Here is a 17,458-nt window from a genome sequence, read left to right as displayed (position 1 = left end):
ACACACACTCATTCCCACTCACACACAGACTCAATTTTACTCACACACACTCATTCTCATTCATTCACAGGTTCATTCTCAGATAAACATTCAATCTCACTCAGACGCAAGAGAAATTCTCTTTATTTCCCCACTGGATTTATTAGTAACTATCTTGAATTTATGACCTCTAATTTTGGATTCTCCCACAAATGGAAACATTCTCTTCACAGTAACTCTGTCAATTTAATTTTAAAGACCTCAATCTTCATTAAGCGTTCTATCTCCTAATGTAAAAGTTCCAATCAGCTCAACCTTTCCTTATATTTCTAATCAGTTCTTGAAGCATTCTTTTTGTGTATTCTCTGTTGCTTCTTTGTTTTACGGTGTGGTGACCAGAAAGACACATAGAACTCCAAGGGCAACCTTTAACTTTTCTTGCATAGAGATGGCATAATAATGTTTCAGAACTATTCCAGTTCTAAACTCTTTCGCATCCCATGGTTCCCTTTGCCTGTTTATTGTTAGCCAATGCCATCAGCTCATCTCAGGCCCAAAGCTCTGGAATTCCATCCGCTGCACCTCTTCACCTCTATCTCCTTTAAGATGCTCTTTAAAAGCTAGCTTTTTGTCAAAATGCTTGGTCATGTTCCTAAAATATTTCTCTTGCCTTTTAAATTTCTGCCTTTTACTGCTTCCTGTCCTAAAATACCCAGATTAAATACAGATTGTTATTGATTAGGCAAGCTCTCTAGTGGAAGTGAGTGTGTTGCAATCAATGTTTGGCAGAGATACACATTCTGCTTTATTATCAATAGTTCCAGTCTCTCTGGTCCAGGGCATGTCAAATATTTATGGTAATGAACACTGTGCAGTGATATTAGCAGGCAGTGGCATGTGTGCACACATTAAAGTTTAAAGTTTTAAAGTTTATTTATTAGTGTCACAAGTAGACTTACATTAACACTGCCATGAAGTTACTGTGAAAATTCCCTAGTTGCCACATTCCGGCGCATGTTCGGAGGGAGACCTGACCAGCACGTCTTTTGGACTGTGGGAGGAAACTGGAACACTCGAAGGAAAAAAACACAGACAGGGGAAGAACGTGCAAACTCCACACAGACAGTGACCCAAGCCAGGAATCAAATCTGGGTCCCCGGTGCTGAGAGGCAGCAGTGCTAACCACTGTGCACCATATCACCCCCATGTGTATGTATCTACAGGTCCATGTATATGGATTCACGTGTATGTGTCTGTAGGCGTTTGTGTATGTACACATGTGTATTTATCAATAGGTATTTCTATGCATTTCTATGCATGTACATGTGTATGGTCTATGGGTGTTCTTGTGTGATATGTTTGTATGTATCTTCAAGTGTTTATGTGTATAAATGTGTATGTATCTATAGGTATACATGTATATGTGACTGTGGGTCTTTGTGTATGCACACATGTATTTCTGTGTGTATTCTGTCGGTGTATGTGTCTGTAGATGTTTCGTGTATGTATACATTTGTATGTGTCTTCAAGTGTTTGTGTGCATACATGTGTATGTATCTGTAAAGTATTTCTGTGTGTATACACGTATATGTGTCTGTAAGTGTTTGTGTGTATATACATGAATTCCTGTGTATGTATGCATGTGAGTCAGAATGAGCTTTACCGATGATACCCTTCCTATTGCTCTACAGTCTGGCCCAATGAACAGTAGCCCATTGTGTGAACTGGCTGAGAACATCCACTACCCAAGCGCCAATAGTCCAGGCAGGAAATGAATGCTTTCAGAGGGAGAAGAGAGGGAGAGAAGAGAAGGGCTTACAAAAAAAAGCCAGAAAAATAAAGCTTTACACCCAGATTGTGCATCCTCCAACAGGTGAAGATACAGGTGACCAGAGACCACTGCTTCACATACTTAACAACTTAATCTGCCCAAATGACTGTGGGCTTTAGTTTCTCTCAGATTCGCCTTTTGGGTCTCTGCTTGTCCACAGAATCAGTATCTAGAGTTGCCAACCCTCCAGGATTGGCCTAGGGTCCCCAGGAATCCAAGGTCAGTCTCCAGGACACTGCAGTGTGCGACCCTGAAGAAAAATCATCGGGTCGTTAAAACATACTGATATTGTTGTCACTTTCTTGGAACATTTTTCTTTACCAGATATATTGAAAATTGGCAGGGGGTGGGGGGAGAGACAGGATGGTGGAAAGAATTGTTTGGCTTACTGTCAGGCATCATCCAATTGGTTACGAGCCTTTTTGCTTTCCAATTGGCCGAGTAAAACAGTGCGCCACAAGGCTGGATGTGTGAGCTGAATAGAGGCTAAAGCATGGGGGCAACTCATGTGATAAAACCTCCAGGAATACACAGGGCTGCATGGTGGCACAGTGGTTAGCACAGCTGCCTCCATGCTCCAGGGACCCGGGTTTTGGCTTTGGGTCACTGTCTGTGTGGAGTTCTGTGTGGGTTTCCTCCGGGTGCTGCGGTTTCCTCCCACAGTCCAAAGGTGTGCTGGAGAGGTGGATTGGCCATGCTAAATTGTCCCTTAGTGTCTCAAGATGTGGAAGTTAGATGGATTAGCTAAGGTAAACGTGTGGGGTTACAGGGATAGGGTGGGGGTAAGGGCCTGGATAAGATGCTCTGTCAGAGAGAGTCGGTGCAGACTAGATGGGCCAAAGGGCCTCCTTCTGCACTATAAGGATTCGATGGGTAGGATTTTCCAGTCTCGGGTCCAATCCTCACCCGTTCTGATACCGTGGCGGGCGGGGCAGTAGAATTCCAGTGTATGTCTATGTTCTATGTCAACATTTAATTACTGTTGGCAACCAGATCAGTAACAAAGTGTGCAACCTAAATGCCAACAGTACACGGGAATGCACCCCGCCCCCCACCCCCCAACCAGCCCCTGAACTTGGTGAAGGATCATGCCAAAACACCAGGTTTTGAGCGTATCTCAGGTTTAAAATTCCCTCATTCTTTTTTTTACGCTGGTTCTGCCCGATTGTGCTGGGATACCGACGCTAAGCTAACGGAAACTCTTACCATTTTAAAATTTGGCCTGTGCCATTATTGTTCCCGTGGGCTGCATCTGCCTTGACCATCTGTGTTGGAGGGTGGGTGGGGGTGGAAAAGGAGACAACATTGAGAAATGAGGGGGCACTCAATGGTTAGTTAGCACTGCTGCCTCACAGCGCCAGGGATCCAGGTTCAATTCCGGACTAGGGTCACTGTCTGTGTGGAGTTTGCACATTCTCCCCATGTCTGCATGAGTTTCCTCCGGATGCTCCAGTTTCCTCCCACAGTCCAAAGATGTGCGGGTTAGGTTGATTGGCTATGTTAAATTGCCCCTTAGTATCTGGAGGATTAGCAAGGTAAATACGTATGGTTGTAGTGTAGGGCCTGGGTGGGATTGTTGTCGGTGCAAGTTTCGATGGGCTTAATGGCCTCCTTCTGCACTGTCGGGATTCTATAATTTCATATGATTTCTGTGATACCGTTTCTCAGTCTGTGCTGCGGTGCTCATGGTGCATTTTAAGCTGTGTCAAGTTTCACGATCGAAGCGGAAAATGAAAGGAAATAAATTCCGAACCAGTTTGGTTTGGGTTTCAAAGTCTTGGAAGATCAGCCCTTCCCGAGATCAACTGTGACTCTTCATCAATTCTTCACGGTCCACTGAGCTTTAAACTTTGTTTAAAGAGTCTGTATTCCATTTCCCAGGCGAGAGGAGAAGTGGAAATATTGATTTCAAAAATTTGACAAAGTGCAAAGTATAAAAACGAGTTGCAGATTCACTTTCTTGAGTTCTCAACTGCTGCTGCGGGGAGTTTTACTCTTGGACTAGTGCAACTGAAGTCTCGCAAAGCCTGGGGGCTGCAGCAGAGTGTGGCGACAGGATCCTGACCACATCTAAAATGAGGAGCTGGGAGAATTTAGTGAGCGACCAACGCCCAGATTTCCTGATTTCCCATTGGGAGATACCGTGGAGAAATGGTGCAAATGATGCAAAAACCCCGCGACGGGAGATTGGACGTGTTGGCCGCTGCACCTACCGATCTCCCAGGAAATGTGTGGGAGAGAACACTGGGTCTCAATGATAATTGAGGAATAGAACATGAAACGCCGGCGTCGACCTGTTGCTGTGCTTTGTGTTATCAAGAACGTGTTGGATCTTCCTGACTACGCGGTAGGAAACTGGACAGCTTTTGTTTTATAAACCATTTCATCTTAGGAAGGGATGGTATTTGCCACTATTTATTTCTGCTGTTTTTCTAAAAAAACAACTTATTTCGTGCCCCCAACACCACACCCCCCACACCCCCGCCCTCCCAGACACGGACTGAAGGAAGTGGGGGAACCACCTCTCAGCTGTTAAAAGTGAAGCCTTTCAAATGGGACAGAAGGGTCAGTGAATAATAACCCTCCCCACAACATGAAGCTTAACTCAATCACCCGGAGATGTCCACCATTGAGATGTTACCAATTGCAAAAAAAAAACGCAGATTGGCAATTCTGTTCAATTCCATTCAACGGCTGATCGGGATATTGCATAACTCCCTTCAAATGTTTCAAGGTACCGTGCGTACAGGGAACAGCATGGAGCGGGTTTTCCAAATTAATAAACAGCAGACCAACATTTCAACAGGAATTGCACTTCTGGAAGACTTCACTGCCCTGGAACGTACTGGAATCGCTGGAGACAGGTACATAAATACAAATTATCCTCTCTTTAAATTGTATTTTAAAAAAACAATCAAGATTAAAGTGGACCATTCCTGTTAACGGTGAATCCAGGAAACTGCCAACCTATAAGGGTTCTCGAAATCTTACCAGAACGGAAATCTCCGTTGGCCTCGGGAGGGATTTTACGATCTCGCCGGAGCGAGGCCGTAAAATCCCGTGTGCCTGCGAACGAAATCAGAAGATGTTCAACTTCCCTCCTTGGGTATTCAGAAGTTCCGATGGGAGATATTTTGTAGAAACAGGTAGGAACCCCGTATCAAAAGACGCTCAGCGTTTTTCTATTTTATTTTAATTTTAGCCCCCCCCCCGCTACTTCATTAATCGAGGGATTGAGTTTAGGAGTCGGGAGATAATGCTGCAGCTTTATAGGACCCTGGTTAGACCCCACTTGGAGTACTGCGCGCAGTTCTGGTCACCTCATTACAGGAAAGATGTTGAAGCCATTGAAAGGGTGCAGAGGAGATTTACAAGGATGTTGCCTGGATTGGGGGGCATGCCTTATGAGGATAGGTTGAGGGAGCTTGGTCTCTTCTCCCTGGAGAGACGAAGGATGAGAGGTGACCTGATAGAGGTTTACAAGATGTTGAGGGGTCTGGATAGGGTGGACTCTCAGAGGCTATTTCCAAGGGCTGAAATGGTTGCTACGAGAGGACACAGGTTTAAGGTGCTGGGGGGTAGGTACAGGGGGGATGTCAGGGGTAAGTTTTTCACTCAGAGGGTGGTGGGTGAGTGGAATCGGCTGACGTCGGTGGTGGTGGAGGCAAACTCGTTGGGGTCTTTTAAGAGACTTCTGGATGAGTACATGGGATTTAATGGGATTGAGGGCTATAGATAGGCCTAGAGGTGGGGATGTGATCGGCGCAACTTGTGGGCCGAAGGGCCTGTTTGTGCTGTGGCTTTCTATGTTCTATGTTCTATGTTCTTACCAGAGATACAATGGATCCCAGCGCTAGTTAACTCTCGAACACCTTCAATCCACCTAAAAATTCGCTGCCTTCTGGACAAGAGCGAGTGCCACGAAGGTGGTGGTGGTGGGGCGGGGGGGGGGGGGGGGAATGGTTTATTTATGCAATTGCACTTTCAATTCATAGACACATCCTACAACGGGTTCAGAGGCAGAAAGAAAGCAGTTCCTGTTAAGAGCGAATGAATGGTCTTCTGCATGTCGTTTGGCGTTTCTGGATGAACGTGAAATTATTCCTTTGATTCGTTTTTTTAAAAAAAAAAGCAACATGCAAACACTATGATCCAGCCGAGCCTCATGGGTGGAAATATAATGCATGGAGCCAATTTCACACAGGACTGCAACTCAAGTGGTTTCGACATTTGCCCATTTCTGCACACATCCCCCTCTATTAGGTATTTAAAAAAAAATATTTGAGTATAGGCTCGGAGAGTTAACATTCAGAGAGGGACATTAATGAGTGAGTATGGAAGATGGGAGCGATCTAGGGGGATTTTCACAGTAACTTCATTGCAGTGCTAATGTAAGCCCACTAATAAATAAACGTCAAACTTTATAAAACAAATAGCATTTATCCACAAGGTATGTATGTCATTGTTGTTGAATAGCTAAGATGGAGCTGTAACCATGCTGCATCTTGTTCAGAACGGCAAGGGGAAGGACATAGGGATACAGAAACGCGATGAAGCAAAGATGAAGATACGGAATGATATCCCCGCCTGTGCACAGTGTGTAAATCACACACTTACTACACTTGTCCTTTCTGCTCGTAAACATTAGACATGTTCATATAAATTCACTCGACCGGCGTGCGAATGGCATTCAAGGAGAGGACAAATGGTTAATGCTTCAATATTAATGCATTCTCTTCTGATGAAATTTTAAACGCGGGCACATTCGCCCCGCCAGTTTATGAATGTTGCTGCAACAGAGCTCCAGCCCTCGGAATTTTTTATTTGAAATATTATTTATTACAAGAGTTCCACAGTCTGACAATGAAGGCGGGACCGTGATTCTAGCAGAACCCCCTCCCCCATTGTTTTGACCCACGCAGATAAATGTACATTTGGGACTGATATGAAGGATGTTATATCATGACTCCACTCGCCAGCCACTCAATCCTTCATGTTCAGTCATGGGGGGCGGTTAAGTCAACCGTAAACAGACCCCCCCCCCCCCAGTAAACATTAAACACTCCACCCTCTCTTTTTTTAAAACTTTATTCCGTGTTCATGCAGATTCTCAGGCAGTTGACCTCATTTATGCTGCGAGTTGTATTTAGCACAGCCTTGGGTAATGATGAAGGCGCCGGCTGTCCTATAGATGGCGGTGTAATGACAGGCCTCAATCAGGGTTGAATTGTAACAAACCTCTCTCCCTTAATCGCCACTCGAGTCTTTGCTCAGCTTTCCCGCTCTGTTCATTCACCTAATTCATTGACTTTTAAAAAACATCTTCACTCTGTTCTTTTTTAGCAAGCCCAACCGACAACACGTTGCTCCCACAAATCCCAACCAGCTAAAAGTAAAAAGTAAAAATAAAGTTTAGTTATCAGTCACAAGTAAGGCTTACATTAACACTGCAATGAAATTACTGTGAAAATCCACCAGTGGCCACACTCCAGCAACTGTTCGGGTCCCACATGTCTTAATTTTTAACTCCACCACATTTTCACCTCGCAGTCTGCATTTGCAATGTAGTGGTAGATTTTATCATAGAATCCCTACAGTACAGAAGGTGGCCATTCAGTCCATCGAGTCTGTACCGACCACAATCCCACCCAGGCCCTATTCCCGTAATCCCACACATTTACCCTGCTAATCTCCCACGACACTCGGGTCAATTTAGCATGGTCAATCAACCTAACCGGCACATCTTTGGACTATGAGAGGAAACCGGAGTACCTGGAGGAAACCCACGTAGACATGGGCAGAAAGTGCAAACTCCAAACTGACAGTGACCGAGGCCGGAATTGAACCTGGACCCCTGGTGCTGTGACGCAGCAGTGCTTAAACACTGTACCGCCGTGCCGCCCTGGCTCGCCATAATACTATTTTTTAATAGCTTGCTGTTCACCTTTCTGTTACTGTTGAAAAGGTTTCCCTGGGTCACTTAATTCAATTGGCCACATCTGGTATATTTAAAAATATATATTTAAAAAATATATATTTCTATGGCGTCTTCCACAATTACTGGGTGTCCCGAAGTGTATTACAGACAAGAAAGTATTTTTGCAGTGTAGCCTCTATTGCAGTGTACCAAACACAAGCAGCCAATTTGCACACAGCAAGTTTCCACAAACAGGATTGTGATAATGACCAGACAATCTGTTTCTGTGATGTTATTTGAGGGATGACTATTGGGCAGGACACTGGGGAGTGAGAACACTTCCTCACACAGTGCCACAGGGCTTCTTACACCCACTCAACAGGGGCATTGGCATGTGGCCTTAATCATTTTTTTTAAGTTTTAAAAGTTTATTTATTAGTATCAAAAGTAGGCTTACATTAACACTGCAATGAAGTTACTGTGAAAATCCCCTAGTCGCCACACTCTGGCACTTGTTTGGATTCACTGAGGGAGAATTTAGCATGGCCAATGTTCCTAACCAGCATGTCTTTTGGACTGTGGGAGGAAACTGGAGCACCCGGAGGAAACCCATGCAGACATGGGGAGAACATGCAGACTCTGCACAGTGACCCAAGCTGGGAATCGAACCCAGGTCCCTGGGGCTGCGAGGCAGCAGTCCTAACTACTGCATCACCAATTGGCAGGGCCTCCAACATTGCAGCACTCCCACAGAACGGCAGTGGAGCTTCATCTTCATATAACCTTCCAAATCAAGAAAGTGAGTGTTCTACCAATCGAGCCAGGCCTGACACTTTCAGACACAAATAAGCTTGGATCAGGAAAATGAATGGCAAAAAATAGGTAGATAACTGGCAATCAAAAGACCCACCTTGTGCATTGGGAAATGGGTTTCAATTCCACCAGTGCAGTTGTACTTATACCAGTTTGCTGATGCATTTGTTCAGATGACAAGCTGCATGAACTCCTGTGTATGTACAGCCCAGTCGACTGCACAAAGTGCATTAGATCCAGAAACAAATCCCAATGGTGGGGGCGTCCAGAACTAGGGGTCATAGTTTGAGGATAAAGAGTAAACCTTTTAGACTGAGGTGAGGAGAAATTTCCGTCACCCAGGGAGTGGTGAATGTGTGAAATTCACTACCACAGAATAGAGTTGAGACCAAAACGTTGTGTGACTTCAAGAAGAAATTGGGCATATCTCTTGGGGCTAAAGGAATCAATGGATTTGAGGGGGAAGAAGGGATCAGGATATTGAACTTGATGGTCAGCCATGATCATAATGAATGGAGGCTCGAAGGGCCCAATGGCCTACTCCTGTTTCTAGTTTCTATGCTTCTTTCAGCCCTGGGTGTCCCACACTTATCCATGCATTTAATAGGAGTTTTCCCAGAAGCTATGCAGGTGGTGCTCAACATAACACAGCTGGACAGAGTCTTCCAACCGAGTGACTGCTGTCTTTTGGTGACAGAGTGAATGCCGGTTGGCGTAGATGCTGTCAGCAGGCTTGCCGGCTGGATGGGCTGAGTGGCCTCCCGTGGGGGTGGGGGGGGGGGGGGGTGGGGTGGGGGGGGGGGGGGGGTAAGTCTAAGTTTCTAGTAAACCAAATTGCTCAAAGGCCAGAGCCCAGAGAAAACACAAGGACACTTTAATGATGCCCGAACCGTTTTCCAATCATGTCTGCAAAGCAGGCAATGGGTTTGGAAGGAATCCATTGTGGTGAAGATATCCCTGAGAGCCTGGGATAAGCCTCAGGTCTACGGGCGGCACGGTGGCACAGTGGTTAGGACTGCTGCTTCACAGCTCCAGGGACCCGGGTTCAATTCCCGGCTTGGGTCACTGCCTGTGTGGAGTTTGCACATTCTCCCCGTGTCTGCGTGGGTTTCCTCCGGGGTGCTCCGGTTTCCTCCCACACTCCAAAGATGTGTGGGTTAGGTTGATTGGCCATGCTAAAAATTGCCCCTTAGTGTCCTGAGATGTGTAGGTTAGAGGGATGTGTAGGGATCTGGGGGTAGGGCCTGGGTGGGATTGTGGTCGGTGCAGACTCGATGGGCCGAATGGCCTCTTTCTGTGCTGTAGGGTTTCTATAAACATGCATGTACCACCCGCCCCCTCCACACACACACACATCCTCCCTTAACATTTTCAAAGTGGAATTGAGTTTGTTTATTTAGTTATTTATTAGTCACAAGTAAAGCTTACATTAACACTGCAATGAAGTTACCGTGAAATCCGATAAAACTTAACCTGTCGTACAAGAAAGAACCTTCTCAAGTTAGATGGATTTACAGCTATCTCTGTGATGGGGTTTGCACCTTGCTTTGATGTCTATATATGTATTTATGAACGGCTCGCCTCCAGTGTAAGAAGGTGCAGTTTCCCAGCCACGGATGTGCCGCTGTCAAGATACTGCCTAATGTTTCTGCTTGTGGAAAGGAAAACTGTTTACATCTTACAGGAATTTACGGTCTCCGAGCAGAGACAGTGAATGGCGCCCGTGCTTTGCTAATGAACGCTTGGAATTCCTGGCCAGGCCAGAGCTTGGAAATCCTGCCCCGTTTTTGTTTTTGATCCAAATGTTTCGGGAGTGTGTGTGTGTGGGGGGGGGGGGGGGGGGGGAGGAGTCAAATTAACTTGGGAAATCAATATTTTAATTCCATTTGCATTATAGCATAACGGATATAAGATTGCCTTACCGCTTTGAAAGATCTCCACACAGCGTTGACTCAAAGGGGGGGGGGGGGGGGGGGAGGCGGGGGGGAGCTAAGAGGAAGATTGTGTGATTTCAAAAAGAAATTAGACATAGCTCTTGGGGCAAAAGGGATCAAGGGGGGAAGGAGGGATCAGGATATTAATGATCATCCATGATCAAAATAAATGGTGTAACAGGCTAGAAGGGCCGAATGGCCTACTCCTGCTTCTAGTTTCTGTGTTTCTAAGAGAGAGCAATGAGAGTGGGACTGATGGGGAAAAATGGAATTTGCTTATTCATTGCCGGTTAGACCATCTCTACGAGTTTACTGCTGCTGTCGCAGTGTTAATGAGATTCTGTGTTACCGTAAAATCTTCAGTCTATAGCTGCCTAAAGGTGAACTGGGTGCAGCTACCTTATGCACTGATGAATGCTTACGCAGACAGGCATTTAAATAGAGACTATACCCGTGTGGAAATCACACAATCCCGCTCCAGCTAACGAGGCACACTTGGTCATTTTAATGTGTACATTTAGTGCGCGCACTGATAGCAATATGTGTGACTTTCGAGGGTAGATGGAAGGGAAATGGTAGCATCCACGGCCAGTCCCTTTTCAAACTTAAATATGACCCGTCATTACAGAATCTGACAGCACATGGAGTTTGTGCCAGCCCTTTGAAAGTATCCAATTTGTCGGCACGGATGCGAGGGGCCGAATGGTCTCCTGCATCTAAGTTTCCAGATAAGCCGAATAGCTCCAAAGCCAGTGCCAAGACCCAAACACAATGACACTTCAACAATAACTCGCGCTTTCCCCATTAAGTCTAGCAATCGCCTCCTTCTGCAGTATTTATCCAATTTCCCTTTTGAAAGTTCCTATTCAATCTGCCTCCGGATGTCCTTTCGGGCCATACTTTTGGTGGGCATTTAAATTTGCTAGATGTCATGGGGTATCCCACTGTTTTTTGATTTGATTTGATTTGATTTATCATTGTCGCATGTATTAGTATACAGTATATAGTATTGTTTCTTGCGCGCTCTACAGACAAAACATACCGTTCATAGAGAAGGAAATGAGAGAGTGCAGAATGTAGTGTTACAGTCATAGCTAGGGTGCAGAGAAAGAGTATAGCTAAAGGCGGACTGGGTACTAGTCTGCAAGGTTGCCCATGATAGAAGCACTCATAATCCATTTTGATGGGGATAACTCAATGTCTGGGGTGTGGTACGTTTGCAACTTGCTGAGCTTATGTTCCCTTCTTTAACCTTTTAGTTTCAACGCGAGAAGTGAGCACTCGGGAACAGGATTTTTTGGGAATTATTTGGGAATTAGCACTGAATTCCATTGAGGCAAAGGAGTTTGAATAATAAATAACATGTACTAACTTCTTAAATAAGGATTTGCATACAGTTATCTCAGACACAACGGTGGAACGATATTGTTAGAACAGATGTGGAGCTCAGGGAAACTTAAAACTGAAAAGGATAAATATTAATAATGCCGAAAGATGCCAGAAGTTGTGTTACTGGGGTTGCAGGTATTTTCATCCCATCGCTATTGTCTTTACCACAATGATCTTCCATTAAAAAAAATGTATAAAACCCAAACACCAAATCTTTTTCCTTTTAGCCTGGAATGTGTTCTCCACAATGTCTGTCTTTCAAGCGGTCGCTTGCCGATGTTTATTTCATTGCAGGGCTTGGCTATCTTGTTTGATCACTGCTTTGGAAAATGCGAGTGGGGGACATTGCTTTGGAGTTTTGTTTTGTGTGAGATCGCCGCGTTTATTTGAGAGCGCGACTCAAAATAGAGAGAGAAAACCAATCACTTCAACCGAGCAACCCTCTGACTGATCCAGATCTGGGGAGGGGGAGCCTGCCTCGCATTGTGTATATGCGATTGGTGAATATCGCTATGACTTAGAGTTAATTCCTCAGGAGAAAGTCTGGGATTTGTAAGGGTCACGCTCTTGCTGTGTTTGCATTCGTAGCAGGCGTATTTGTAATGGCCAGAGCCGCGGTGATTATATGGTGCCATTAACAAGTATTATGTAAAAGGTGTATTATTATATCGGTAGGTTAGTTCCCAATCTGAACGGTCAGAGTTGGCTATCGGGATTCGGTCATTTCTGATCCTTACTGTAATCTCATGTCAACAGTGCAGTGTGATTTACAGTATGACCGCATTTATTTACTTCGTGGAAGTTGCTTGTATATTAAATCTCCTTGTACGCCTTCTCAGTTCATCAGCCACTTCCCCCCCAAGCCCCCGCCCCCATTTCCCTGCAAGAGACGGGACCTCATCAACGGCATGTTTCTGATGCCGCTGTACACCCAGCCAAGCTGATAAACGCCCACTTCACGTTCACTCCAGCACTCAGAGTGCCTGCTGCAAACACACCGCTTCAAGGCAAAATCCCTGCTCTCGGGGTAACTGTGCCCCGTTTACCGTCCGCTTATCGCCCGTAACCAACAACGGGGTATCCCTCTCTCTCAAACCACCCCCCCCCCCCCCGCCCTTCCTCCACGTTTCGCCGCAGCCAGGGGTTAGCTGGCTAGCCTTGGGCCAAACGGTTTTTGTTTTAGCATTTGCGTTTTGCGTTCAGATTGAATTCGGGAATGAACGAACGCTAAGCTTTGAACTGAACGACTTGTATCTGCAGTCTCCAGTCACCCCGATTCGCTATGACCCTAACGAAAGCATCATATCCAGTGCTGCACACATCTGGATGCAACTCTGTGCCTTTAACTAAAGTCTCAATCTATTCAATCCGACCTAGTTTGTACTTGGAAGATTCAGAATGAAATGTATTCTACACTTTTTGTTTATTTGGTTTCAATGGATAGACCATTTTCCGGCCATTGAATATTATTTTCACCATAGTCGCAGTATATAATTCACTGTGTTGCCGCGGGGTGGCTTTTACATCATCCAGTTTAAACCGATCCAAATCGCGATTAACATGAAGTCCCAGCCCCGTGTTAAAGACAGGAAGGGTTTTTTTTAGAACCCAATTTGAATTAGGTCCCCTTTTTGAATGAATTGCTGGTTACAAGTTGTCAGGGAGTATTGCTATTATCATATCTGTCTCAAATATGTGACAGTGAATGCAGTGATTGTTGCGTGGGGCGCCAAACTTGGTGATTTGAACCATTTCTTAAAACATCTGCTGCGAAGGTGCTGTTTCATATTTCCGCAGTCGGATGGGCACACTGGAGGACACCAACGAGGTGATATCAGCACGGAGCACTCCCGACTAAATGTTATCGCCCTCCAACCTTAACCTCGCTTAACCCTCCCAGTATCGCCTGCAGACTTTGCACCGTTCCCTCCTAAAATCTTAATCCTCGCACAATCTCCCTAACATGCACCTCACTAACCCGGAGCGACGCGGAGCACTCACAGGGTGCACACACCAACGAGGCGGTGGCACAGCCGCACTTTCTTTGCTAATGTGTCAATCTGCGAACTACAATTACCTCGAGAGATACTGCTCAAGACTTTCACATTACATTCGGCCTGTCCGTTCCCTTGCTTGAAATATTTCGAAGCCGTTCTTTATATATCAGAACAAACTCTGTCTGCAGGTGGATAACATCATTCCCAGCAGCTGTACTCATTCCGATTTAACCATGCACTTGGTAACTGAAGTTACATTAATTGATGTCTTTATGTCCCCATCTCTGTACAGACCCCAGTCTGGCAATTTGTATGCACCAGTGTCTGAATCTGTGCAACTCTATATTTACATGTGGGTAGCATTCATTATGCATTTTTTAAATTCATCCAAACAAAACAAAATTAACAATAAAACCTATACGGAGTGTATAGTTTTATCGAGGCCCGTCGGGTTATCAGATCAGCCACGATGGTCTTATTGAATGCGGAGATGCCGGCGTTGGACTGGGGTAAACACAGTAAGAAGTTTAACAACACCAGGTTAAAGTCCAACAGGTTTATTTGGTAGCAAAAGCCACACAAGCTTTCGAGGCTCTGAGCCCCTTCTTCAGGTCCTGAAGAAGGGGCTCAGAGCCTCGAAAGCTTGTGTGGCTTTTGCTACCAAATAAACCTGTTGGACTTTAACCTGGTGTTGTTAAACTTCTTATTGAATGCAGCAGCAGGCTCGAAGGGCCCAATGGTCTACTCCTGCTCCCAAATCGTCTGTTCATATCTACTTTGCAAGCATCTGACAACTGGGAGTATTTAATCTTGGATTAAGAGTCGGTCGAAATGCCTTGCATGGATTACATTTTGATTTGATTTATTATTGTCACGTGTATTGGTATACAGTGAAAAGTATTGTTTCATGCGCGCTACACAGACAAAACATAATGGAGAAAGAGAGGGTGCAGAATGTAGTGTCACAGTCATAGCCAGGGTGTAGAGAAAGATTAGCTTAATATGTGATAGGTCCATTCAAAATTCTGATGGCAGCAGGGAAGAAGCTGTTCTTGAGTCGATTGGTACCTGTCCCCAGACTTTTGTATCTTTTTCCCGACGGAAGAAGGTGGAAGGGAGTATGTCCGGGATGGGTGGGGTTCTTAATTATGCTGGCTGCCTTTCTGAGGCAGCGGGAAGTGTAGACGGAGTCTACGAATGTTATTAGACGAGGTACATGTGTATAAGCAGCTGTGCGGGGAGTCCACCGTATGTGTCTGTCTGTTAGTGTCTCTATCCATTTATATGCATAATTCTCATGCTTAGACTCCGTTGCCGTCTGCCAGAAGCACATTGATATGTAAAGGTCTGTACAGAGATACTGCACCGTGTAAACTCACAATCCCCATTTGGGTAACCACATTTACTGGACATCAGGTTGACGTCAGTTATTATCAAGACTTACTTAACAAATGTATCACTCAAGACTTTTTGACGCTGGAGGTGAATTCGTACAGCCCTGGTAAAGACAATAAGAAAATAGAAGGGATATTTCCAGCGATATTTGCCTGTGCCGGAAGTATCAGCATGGATTAGGAAATTTGTATCGTTTAGCAATTGTTGCGGCTTCAACTTGAAGTGGTTAGCCTTTAAGCTGTTTTCTACATCCAACTTTTAACCGTTTGTGTTCCAACATTGCTCTGACTTGATATTTTCCAGTAGGATTTGACCGGGTTGGTGTCCATTTAATATAAAAAATGTGAAATGACCACTCTCACGGCGACGTTTGCCCACTAGATGACTCTAGTTCCTGTTGAAGGCATGACAACTTTTCCTAATACGCAGGGAGCCGGGTGAGCTACTTAATTCCAACATTGCTTTGAATTGGATCTATTTATTTTCCTGAACAGACTATTGATGATAATCTGGAATTGAAATCTTCCGAAAGCCCATACCGCCTGAAATAACAACAAAGAGTTTCTGCTAAATGCGTCGGGGCAGTCCTTACTGAAAATGAATTGTTACATAATTACTGGCAAAGGTTATGCTGTGCTGCTAAATTATCAAAGAGCAGTGGTCGTTGGATTGTTAAAAAATATATGTACCCTGTTTAATATTTTCTTTAATCCTTACTTCAGGAAGATGCAGTGTGTGTTTTTCTTTACAACGAGGATGAAACTTGAAGCATACATGCAGAATACATCAGACTGGCGGCACTCAGGACTTTCTCAATATGGTTCTCCTTCTAGATGTGATTAGCTTGTGTGCGCAGAGTGCTTTTGTTTGTTTCACTTTTTTTTAGTCCTTGTGTCACTTAGGGGATTTTCACTGCAACTTCATTGCAGTGTTAATGTAAGCCTACTTGTGACTAATAAATAAACTTTTTTTATATTCTTGCACTGGCTTAGAATTTTCCTCCCCCCCCCCCTCCCCCCCCCCCCCCCCCCCCCACGAAGGCATCAGTGATGATAGATCCTCTATAATCAACAACTGATTAATTTTAAGGGCCAATTTCTCCCATTGGACAAAATGGTGGTGTTTGGGGTGGGTGGGTGGGTGGGGGGGGGGGGGGGGGAGGGGAGAGGACGGTGCGTGTGTGACTGTGTGTGTGTTGGGGGGGGGGGTTGGGGTTGGAAGAAACACTTCTCATTAACGGGACTGCAATGTATAAGCAAAGCAGCATATTACAGCTGCTGAAAATCTGAAGTCAGAACAGGATTTGAAAATGTTACAGCCTTTTCCCAGCCTTTTCGCCACCACCTTCCACCGCCCCCCGCCCCCCCCCCCCCCCCCCCCCACACACCTATTGCAATGCGGTTTCAAGTGTATTAAACTCCACTTGCTCGGGGTTACCCGCTCGACTTTCAATAAAAGACCGTTGCCTTTAATTCTGATTAATTTCCCCATCTGTCTAACCTGCATGAGGAATAAGCTGTCTGGTGTTTGATAATTATCATAGTCGATTGAAACCACCGCGATGTCGAGCAAATAAAGATGAAGTATTCAATATATCATTAGGCATGCTAACAATTATTGGTGTCTAGAGTTTTTCCGAATGGAATGATAGAAAATGGACTTAAACGACCGAGGGGTCATTGGGTGTCAGTCCAGAACGTTTAGTAAAACCAACAGAACTATTAGGGGACTAATAGAATTGACCATCCAAATGAGGCCCAAATATTGACCCCTTTAAAATGCACTGACAACCATCGAGGTAAGCCCCGTAAACCATAGGGAATGTCCCATCGAAGCCACAAACAAATGCCCGGTCCCTAAATTGCAGCCCACATCGCCTTGCCCACACCAAAAGAAAATTGCAGTGACCATTATCATTGTTAAGACTTTACAACGGATAGAAGTTTAAAGTTGATTTATTAGAGTCACAAATAGGCTTACATTAACACTGCAATGAAGTTACTGTGAAAATCCCAAACCCGCAGCCAGCACCTAAAGCATCCGCACAGAAAGGCAAGAAAAATATTATTGATGAGCGAGAGAGAAAGAAAAAAATCACCAACCCATCAGTTAAGTCACCCACCCCCGCCGGTGGAACCAATCCTCTATCCCACCCAATTGTTTCAACTGGAAATATCCACGTCTTCCGTTTCTTTCAGATTCT

The 17,458-nt window shown here is 44.9% G+C and overlaps 1 protein-coding gene across 2 annotated transcripts in view; it reads right to left on the bottom strand.

The window, feature by feature from the left end:
* The window catches only part of hand2 (heart and neural crest derivatives expressed 2), a 71,259-nt gene that overhangs the window by 40,054 nt on the left and 13,747 nt on the right, over positions 1-17,458 (bottom strand). Inside the window, exon 3 of one of the 2 annotated variants that reach the window (XR_013498236.1) lies at positions 6,894-7,196. The exons of the other annotated variant lie outside the window; for it this stretch is intronic. The gene's annotated coding sequence lies outside the window, so the exon portion shown is untranslated. Of the gene's footprint in view, positions 1-6,893; positions 7,197-17,458 lie in introns of those variants that run through there. 2 annotated transcript variants of the gene reach the window in all.

Source organism: Mustelus asterias, chromosome 6, assembly GCF_964213995.1.
Source record: "Mustelus asterias chromosome 6, sMusAst1.hap1.1, whole genome shotgun sequence".
In the NCBI taxonomy this organism is placed as follows: Eukaryota; Metazoa; Chordata; class Chondrichthyes; order Carcharhiniformes; family Triakidae; genus Mustelus; species Mustelus asterias.
Note: the sequence above shows the minus strand (reverse complement) of the source record. Positions and strands in the feature narration are given on the sequence as shown.